Below are 10,107 nucleotides of genomic sequence, written 5' to 3'. Positions count from 1 at the left end.
CAGAAAGAGAGGGGGAAGTTTCAAAGAGAAAGAAATTTTTTTTGCCTTTTTTTTCAGGCCATTCCCTCTGTTACAAAGGGACCCCTGTAGTGGAATGTTTATTCCAAATCCCCTTCCACACCAATGACATACTGAGGAGTATGTCATTGGTGTGGAACAGCAGAAATAATTCTGTTTTTGATCTCTAGGAACCTGTTCCTCTCACAAATCTCCTAAGACCTAAGAATCGAATGGGAACAGTAGAGGGATTTCCCATAGGTCCCAGGACAGCAAGAGAATACTGAAGGACTTAACTATCTTACCTAATTTTCTGAAAGCTTATTTGTGGCTCGGGAACAATAGGATTTTTGCCCTTAGTAACCATAAGCACCTTCTGAATATGAATATGCAGTAGTCAATGAATCAGCAGAGACCTGCATGGCCTAAGAAACAAAAACTATATAAATTCTTTGTGCTTTAAACTACCTTGTACTCCTTCTGGCACTGCAAACAATGGCACCCTGCACTTCAGCCTCCTTCCTGAGAGTGTGACATACCAGATGCATTGGGATGGCCTTAAAGCCCCAACAGGAGGGTATGGTTATATTTTGTTATGCAATGGTGTGGCAAGCGAAGTGGATTCAGAAATAAACTTCAGGCTGCCACTGACCTTGAATCTCCTGCTACTTTCCTTCTCCTGAATTTAATTAAATTATTTTATGTGTGATTTGTTTTAATGACTCACTCCCCAAAAGATTGAAAGCACCTTGAGAAGAAGGATGATGGCTGCCAGTTCACTACACTATCCCTAAGCTCAGTGACTGGTACAGAGAGAATGTTTACTAGATACTTGTTGAAAGAATGAACAAAGTGTATCTGCACACAAATATCAGGCTCACGCCTAGTTATAATGGAAAGAGCTCTAGTGTGTGATTTAGATGCTCTGGATATAATCCTGACACATTCACTAATTATGGGTCACCTTGGCAAGTCTTAACCTTTTCAGAGCCTTAGTTTCCTTATTGGAAAATGGGAGGATGAGATTAGATCAGTGGTTTATGACCTCTACTTGCTCTGGGGATATTTCTGAGACATAGATAGGATTGGGGGAAAATGTAAAATTGATAGGTTTACTACCTCTTCCAATTCAATATGAACAAAATTAACTTGTTTATTTTAAATATTAAGCTTAACATTTGAAGAATGTGTCTATGGCTTTCACACCATACCTGCTCACACACACACACATACACACACACTTGGGGAGAATACCTCTAAGTTCCCTTATATATTCTTAGGCTAGACATGCCAGTATATAACTAGAAAACTATTCCAATGTATTTCTTTCTATCTTAAAAGCCTGCCAATAAACTTGTCCTCTATTGTTCTGTCCCAAGAAATCTCATATATGTATCCTACTAGTCAGAATACACACACACACATATGTATAAGTACTCTTCATGAGTGAGGGGGGGTGTGTGTGTGTCCTCACATGCTGACATTTTGCAACTATTTAATATGTACCATATATTTTACTAATAGGTTTAAAAAACCTAATAAAAATACAACACTTGAAGTAGCCACAATTATCATTCCACTTTATATTTCTTTGCTCTAAATGTTTATTGAGCATCTACTATATCCCTGATAACATTCAATGTAATCATCATGGGATATCAGATTTAAAAAGATATATAAGGTCTCTGCTTTCAGGGCATTTTTATGAAAAGTGAATGGCAAGAACTAAAAGTAAAAAGTTCATAGAATTATTTGAGATACTGATGTGTTTCTTATCACTTAGAGATTTTCAGATATCTCTGAAGAAAATAAAGAGGGCAGTTGTGATTGTTAATTTTATGTGTCAACTTGGAAGGCATTTTGGGTGAGATTCATATTTGAGTTGGTGAACTTTTAAAAGTAAAACAGTGAGCCCTCCTTAATGTGAATGGTCTTCACCCAGTCAGTAGAAGGCCTGAATAAAACTGGTCTCAGGAAGACCAGCCTTCCTGAGCACCAGAGAAGTCTCTAGCAGATTGCTTTTGACCTTCATCTACACCATTGGCCCTTCTGGGTCTCCAGGCTGCTGGGCCACATTGTAGATTTTAGACTTATTAGCCTCCCTAATAGTGAGTTAATTCCTTATGATAAATCTCTCTATACACACACACACACACACACACACACGCACACAAATACACACACACATCCTCTGTGTTTCTCTGAAGAAGGCTGACTAATACAGCAGTAGAATAGAGCATGATGAGGGTGGAGTGGGTGAGAAGAAAAGCTACATTGGAGAGAATTCTTGGGAAAAGATATGAGATGGGGACATTTGAGCTGTGGTCTGAGTAATGAGAGGGAAACAGCAGCAACTTGAAAAGCCCTAAGGCATGAAAGAATTTGTCATTTTGGGAGAACAGAAAGAATAAAGAAACTGAGGCACAGAGAGGTGAACTAATTTTTCTTAGGTCACATAGCTAATAAATGGAAATGCCAAATGTAATCCAGGTCTGCCTGATTCCAAATCTGGTTCTCTTAAACACAAAGCATTGTGGTCTCCTTTAGAAATGGGCCTGGAAGTTATATGGTTAATACTCATGAAACAGACCAGAAGGCTTCTCAGGATAAAAAGCTAGCTATGTGGTTTTGGTTATATTGTGAAAACATCTGATGACTGCAAAGGGACTGTGAAACAACTGGGAGTATCACAATAATATGAACCAGTAACAGTCATGCATCGTTTTATATTTATATTAAGAAAAATCCTGTGCAATTCCCCCTTCCTGCCAACTTCACAGCTGCCAGTGAGATGAGGTACCTTAAGGCAAGGATGTGACCAAGTAATTGGAACTGCAAATTGATGACAATTAGATCATTTGGACTTGAATAGCAGCAAGCAATAATTGTAATTGACAATGGGGTAGGGTGTAATTGATGTCAATGATTCACAGGAAGAAAGGAATAGACTAGAGAAAAGGCTTCCACTGTGTTTGTGGTCACAATAAAAATTAGCAATGATAAGTCCTTAGAAAATACCATTAGAAAATAAGGCATAAGCCACAAACTTCATAAGCATAATCCTTAATATATACCTAAGATTATAAACTCCTAAGGATAAGGAGTGCACCCAGGAATGCTCCCTGGGGCACAGCACAAACTTATCCTGGCTTTTTTGAGAGGTTTCAGAAATAATTTTAAAAAGGAAAATTTCTACAGCCCTGGGACTTATATGCCATAGCTTTGCTGTATTTGTTTGCACAGTTCTTTTCCATCTTCAAGCTCTAAGAGTTTCATGGATCTTAGGCTCATTAATTTTTATAACATGTCTATGTTGTTTACATTAAACTTTACATTATTACCCAAATATGAGCGATGCCACACAGAGTGGCTGTAGAATTCACTCTTTATCACAAAGCAATTGAGAAAAGCCTAGAATGCTTTAGTCACTAGCTCTCTCGCTGATTATTTTGTGTAACATTGAATCATATGTGTACTATGCCTTTGGGCTAGAAAGGAAGCATCCAAGGAAGAGTGATAAAATCTCCACGAAGTAAATGGATTGATAAGATATATTCAAAAACACTACTCTCTGCAATTCTCCATTGATAAAATTTCCTCAGTTGCTTAAAACGTATTTTTTTCTTATTTTATAATGCATGAATATTTGGAAAGTATAAATGTATATGAAGAAATGGAGGAGAAATATCACTGTTCTGTGTCAACAATATTTTCATCTGATTTTTTTCCTGTGGAATATTATCTGTTTCTGGTATTGAGATGTTATTGCAAACACTGCTCTGTTTCCTGTTTACAGTTCAGTATGACATAGCAAATATTTTACCATATTGTTACAGACTTTGTAACTAAAAGTTCAGCAACTATATATCATTTTTCCTAATGCTGTTCTCGTTTTTCTCAATTTTTATGATAAATATTGCATTAAGGGATATCTTTGTGATGATCTTTGCATTTCAGGTTATTTTGTTGATGTGTCTTCTACATTGGGCAATAAATCATAATATTTAAAAACTGTGATTTAGTATTCATATCCTGGAATAGCTAGAGTAGTGCTTCTCAAATTTAAAGTGTATATGAAGTATTTGGAGATAGTTTAAAAACTGAGATTCTGATTCACTAGGTCTAGGGTAGTGCCTGAAATTCTGCATTCTAACAACCTTCCAAGTGACATTAATGATGCTGGTCCTTGCCCCACACTTTGATAGGCAGACGCTCGTGGTTTTTTCCTAAGTGTGTCTTTGGTAAGTATATTTCAATGTCCATATATATCAAAGAACACTTTAACGTTGCTGCCATCCAGGGAACCTAAGACTGGATGCAAAGTTTTAGGTTTATGTATTCTCCAAAAATTCAGTAGCTAAATCCAATCTTTTCTGGCATTTGTGTTGTAGAAGAGAAGCCTGAGGCCACCTGACTTTGTTTTCATTTGTGGTTAGACAACTGCTTACGTTTCCCATCTGTGTGTTTATAAGGTCATCATTCAAAAGGAAATTCAGGGAAACCAATTTTTTGGCGAGTACATGTGATGCTTGTTTTTCCATTCTTGGGATACTTCACTTAATATAATGGGTTCCAGCTCTCTCCAGGAGAACCATAGAGATGTCGTATCTCCGTTATTTCTTTTAGCTGCGTAATACTCCATGGTATACATATACCACAGTTTACTAATCCATTCATGAATTGATGGGCATTTGGGTTGTTTCCACATCTTTGCAATTGTGAATTGTGCTGCTATAAACATTAGGGTACATGTGATGAGGCAAGTGCCTAGTAAGCTGGAGTGGGACAAATACTCCTGCTAAGCATAAACTCTAGACAAAATACAATCAACTGCATGAAAACACTGGGGAGTGAGAAAATGCAGTGAGATTCTAGAGGGGAGTCGACGCGTGGGAAAAGGAAAGAACACCAGGTGAGTTTCTGGAGTTTACAGTTTTTAGTTGAGGGCTGGGAGCAGTCAGTGTCACACTGGGAGTTACAGCTCCAACAGAAAACCTGCAGTCCCCATGGCGAGAAGGACTGGAGGTTAGAGTTTGAAGCCATCACTTCCCCTCAGAAGTCCTGGAAAGGAGAGAGAAATGGGGAGCCCTCAAATCTGTGTATTAACTCTCCCCCCGTCTCAGGCTGAACTGTGAACCATGAATGTGTAAAGCACATTGCTAGCAGGTCAGCTAAGGATGAAAGAGACAAATTGACATTTTTAGATGCCATCTACAAGTTTAACAAAAAATGTATCGTATTCAGTTTAGTCGTCTACTGAAAAGAATTAAGAACACTCAAAGAAATAGAGAAATATACCATGATAATGGATTAGAAAACTAAATATTATCAGTTTTACCTCAAATCGATCTGCAGATTCCATGTAATCCCTATCAAAACCCAGCAAGATTTTAAAATTCATATGGAAATGTTAAAGACTTAGACAATCCAAAGCAATCTTGAGAAAGACAAACAAAGTTGCAAGACATATACTACATAACTTCAAGATTAACTATAACATACAGTAATCAAATCATTATTTTATTGCATAGGATTAATAAAAAGGTTAAAGTAATAGAATACGGAACTGAGAAATGGCGACATTTCCATTTGATTTTTTTTACAAAGACATGAAATAAATCAATAGAAAAAAAGATCTTAATAAATGGTATTGGAAAAATTGATATTCTTTAGGAAAACAATATACCTAGACCCTACTTCACATTACATGCAAAAATTAATTTGAAATGTATCATTGATTTAAACATAAAAACAATAACCATAAAGTTTTTATTTATATAGGAGAAAACTTTTGTGACTTGTGCATAGGCAAATATGTCTTAGGATGCAGAAATAAAAAATACATAAAAGATAAATTAGATTTCCTCAAAGCTAAAAACGTATTACCACTAAAAATATTACAACTTTGGCATGAGAGTATGCATAAAATTTATAAATAGCAAGTAAATAGTCAAACAACAAAGAAGTAGCCTGAAAGTATCCAAACTTGGGCTACTCTAGGAGCATGTGAACATAAACATGAATAAGAATAAAGGATTATCATCTCTAAATAAAAATGATCTGTGAAACTACTGACAAATAAATATATAAGTAAATAAATAAAGTAAATGGGGGTGGGGAGTACCCATTTCTTACAGTAGAATGACCACCAATAAATATAGAAGCAGTGAGAAAATTGTGAATCACTATTTTGCAGCCATCGTATAATTATCATAGGAAACAATAAATGCTCCCATCATTGAGCACATTTTTAATTACTTTAATTAAGACAGTATTTATACAGTCTCAAATATTGATGCACAGATTACTTATGAATCAAAAATGGAAAATGGTAACTTTAAAGTTAAGAAATCTGAGAGATTCTATTTTGATCTAACCAGGAGGTCAAAGTTAACATTACTAGTAATGGGAAAAATTGACAATGTTCACATCTTGATGTGATGTATTGAGAAGGACATGCATCACTCACATATTATTCCTGTCAAAAGTGTATCCCCTGACACTGATCATGAGGAAACCAGCAGCCAAAGTCAAACTGCGAAACATTCCATAAAACAATGGACCTGTGGTATTCAAATGTCAATGTCATAAAATACAAGAAAATAATCAGAAACTTTTCCAGAGTAAAGACTAAAGAACCATGACAACTAAATGCCATGCATGATGCTAGAGCAGGTCTTAATGGGTGAAAAATTTCCATAAAGGGCAATTGGTGAAATTAAATAAAAATTTTATCATTTGTTTTATCAATGTTAAATCTCCTAAATTTGATCATTTCCCTTTTGTTATGAGGGAATGAATCATCTTATTTTTAGAGGAGGGAGAAAGAGAGTGAGAGAGAGAGAGAACACAGCAGATAGCAAATGATATAAAAGGTAAGAATTGCTCAAGGGTATATAGGAATTCATCGCATTATTCTTGTGACTTTCTAGGTTTAAATTTTTTTTTTAAATGAAAAGTTTAAAAGCAGAAAAGCAAAAATAATCTAATTCAAAAATTTTGCAACTATTTATTTTAGTAGGGGTTCTCTTTATAAATTGTTTCATCTCAGTCTGTGATTTAAGACCTTTCCTCAGCACATCTAGGTTTTCTTTAATGATATCATTTATCAAATGTTATCATTTCATAAACTTCTATCATTTTCTAACTTTTTCAAATGTTCTTGTTGTTTTATTTCCACCTTGGAAACAAGTATAGTTTTTTAGATATTTAAGGCCACTAACCATCATTCATACTTAGTATCTTTCACTTTATTTTTAATTAATATTTGTTTTAAATCTCTTTGTCCAAATTAAATGCATTTTTGTGGATCTTTTTAAGATGGTTCTACAAATTGCTGATTTTATTTTCCACACTGCAAATTTTATTTTGTTCAGCTTCCAACTCAAATTCCACTATTGCATAGATCGTTTCCCTAAAAGCTTTCTCCCATCATTTGTTTCATCTCATCCTGTTTTCTGAAAATCTTGCTGCTATTCTTTCCTAGAATCCAAACAGGCTACCTACAGCCAAAAGAAGATGCCAGTTTTATCTAACACTACTTTTGATCCTTTAGTAAATCATTACCAGGGACCTTCCTTTCTGTGAGTTTTAGGTCAAGTTTCTTTTTGTGTGTGTGCATGAATGGAAGTATTTTGTTTTCACAGACACCACATTGGCCTTTTTTACTGCTGACACATCCACAAACAATGAAACAGCAAGAGAGTCTGCCATTTGCTCATGGAAATTTAAGTGCAGAGCTTCTAATTCTTCAAATACTACTGTTTTGGACTGAGATGAGATCTCCCTGTTCTCCCTAAGCCAGCTCCCTGGTATGTTATACATGAGTAAAACTTTTCTAACTCACCCTATATGCTGCCCAGCACTGTACTTACAAGATTTCACTTCTCATTATTTAAGACACTGTCACAAATTCCCTCTCCTTGAACAGTTATTTGTATATATTTTTTTAATGTTACTGAATGCTTGTAGAAGCTCTCTGGCTATGTCACATCATGGTTTGTGCATTAGAGAGACAAAAATTAAGTCTTGCTTGCCTGTTGGTAGGGATCACATATTTTTTTAACGAAAGAGGACAGGTAGTAAAGGAAGATAAAAGGGTCTTCATTACTCTCAGGCCATCATAGAATTGGTAGGTCATAAATGAATATGATTTTTATCCTCCATTCTAAACCTGTGAACTTTTGGAGCTATAATTTGGATCTAAACTAAACTTCAGTCCCTGGCAATAAACTGAATTTCTTTGCTTGCTTCAGCAGCACATATATTAAAATTGGAACGATACAGAGAAGATTAGCATGGCTCCTGCACAAGGATGACATGCAAATTCGTGAAACATTCCATATTTTTGTTCTTTGAAAAAATAAACAAAATTGACATGCCTCTTGCTAGGTTAATGAGAAGCAGAAAAGAAAGGACTATAATAAGCTCAATAAGGAATGAAAAAGGAGAAATTACAACTGATACCATGGAAATATAAAATATCATCTATGAATACTATAAAAACCTCTGTGCACATAAACTTGAAAGCATGGAGGAAATGGACAAAAATCTTAGAAACACACAGCCTACCTAGGCTCACTCAAGAAGAAATAGAATTCCTGAGCAGACCAATATCAAGTACTGAAATTGAAGCAGCAATAAAAACCTTTCTGAAAAGAAAAATCCCGGACCAGATGGTTTCATACCAGAGTTTTACCAGACCTACAAAGAAGAATGGGTGCCTGTCCTGCAGAAGTTATTCCATAACATTGAAAAGGAAAGAATCCTCCCCAACATATTTTATGAAGCCAACATCACCCTGATACCAAAACCAGAAAAGGACACAACAAAAAAGAAAACTATAGACCCATATCCCTTATAAATATAGATGCAAAAATTCTCAACAAAATCCTAGCAAACCAAATTTAGGTGTTTATCAAAAAAAAATCCATCATGGCCAAGTGATCTTCATCCCAGAGATGCAGGGATGGTTCAACATACACAAATCTATAAATGTAATTCAACACATAAATAGAAGTAAAAACAAAGACCATGTTATCCTTTCAATAGATTCAGAAAAAACATTTGACAAAATTCAACACCCTTTTATGATAAGAATGCTTAACAAAATAGTCATAGATGGAGCCTACCTAAAAATGATACAAGCCATATATGACAAGCCCACAGCCAGCATCATACTGAATGGGGAAAAATTGAAAGCATTCCCACTTAGAACTGGAACCAGCCAAGGTTGCCTGCTGTCCCTACTGCTATTCAACCTAGTGCTGGAAGCCCTTGCAAGAGCAATCAGGCAAGAGAGCAGAATCAAGGGTGTCCAAATGGGGACAGAAGAGATCAAACTCTCACTCTTTGCAGATGATGTGATATTATATCTAGAAAACTCCAAGGATTCAACCAAGAGACTCCTGGAATTGATAAATGAATTCAGTAAAGTCTCAGGATACAAAATCAATACACACAAATCAGAGGCATTCATATATGCCAAAAAACATTCAAACTGAGAACCAAATCAAAGACTCAATACCCTCCACAACAGCAACAAAGAAAACAAAGTACCTAGGAATATATTTAACTAAGGAGGTAATGGACCTCTACAGGGAGAACTATGAAACACTGAGGAAGGAAATTGCAGAGTATGTAAACTGGTGGAAAACCATACCATGCTCGTGGATCGGCAGAATCAACATTGTTAAAATGTCTATACTACCCAAAGTGATCTACAGATTCAATGCAATCCCTATTAAATTATCAACATCATTTTTCACAGATATAGAAAAAATAATTATAAGCTTTGTATGGAACCAGAGAAGACCCCGTTTAGCAAAAGCAATTTTAGGCAATAAGAACAAAATGGGAGGTATTAATTTATCAGACTTCAAACTATACTACAAGGCTGTGGTTATTAAAGCAGCTTGGTATTGGCACAAGTGCAGGGACACAGACCAGTGGAACAGAACTGAGAATCCAGATATAAAGCCATCCTCATATAGCCATCTAATCTTTGACAAAGCAGACAAAAACATACTCTGGGGAAAAGAATCCTTATTCAATGAATGGTGCTGGGAAAATTGCATAGCCACATGTAGAAGACTGAAACAAGATCCACAC

General features: G+C 35.6%; 1 non-coding gene across 1 annotated transcript; it reads left to right on the top strand.

The window, feature by feature from the left end:
• Positions 1–8,243: 8,243 nt before the first annotated feature.
• Positions 8,244–8,346, top strand: LOC138388744 (U6 spliceosomal RNA). The gene has a single exon (XR_011234235.1). It is a non-coding gene; the product is annotated as a U6 spliceosomal RNA (small nuclear RNA).
• The last annotated feature ends 1,761 nt before the right edge of the window (positions 8,347–10,107 follow it).

The sequence above is a fragment of the Eulemur rufifrons genome, chromosome 7 (assembly GCF_041146395.1).
Source record: "Eulemur rufifrons isolate Redbay chromosome 7, OSU_ERuf_1, whole genome shotgun sequence".
Taxonomy (NCBI): domain Eukaryota; kingdom Metazoa; phylum Chordata; class Mammalia; order Primates; family Lemuridae; genus Eulemur; species Eulemur rufifrons.
Note: the sequence above shows the minus strand (reverse complement) of the source record. Positions and strands in the feature narration are given on the sequence as shown.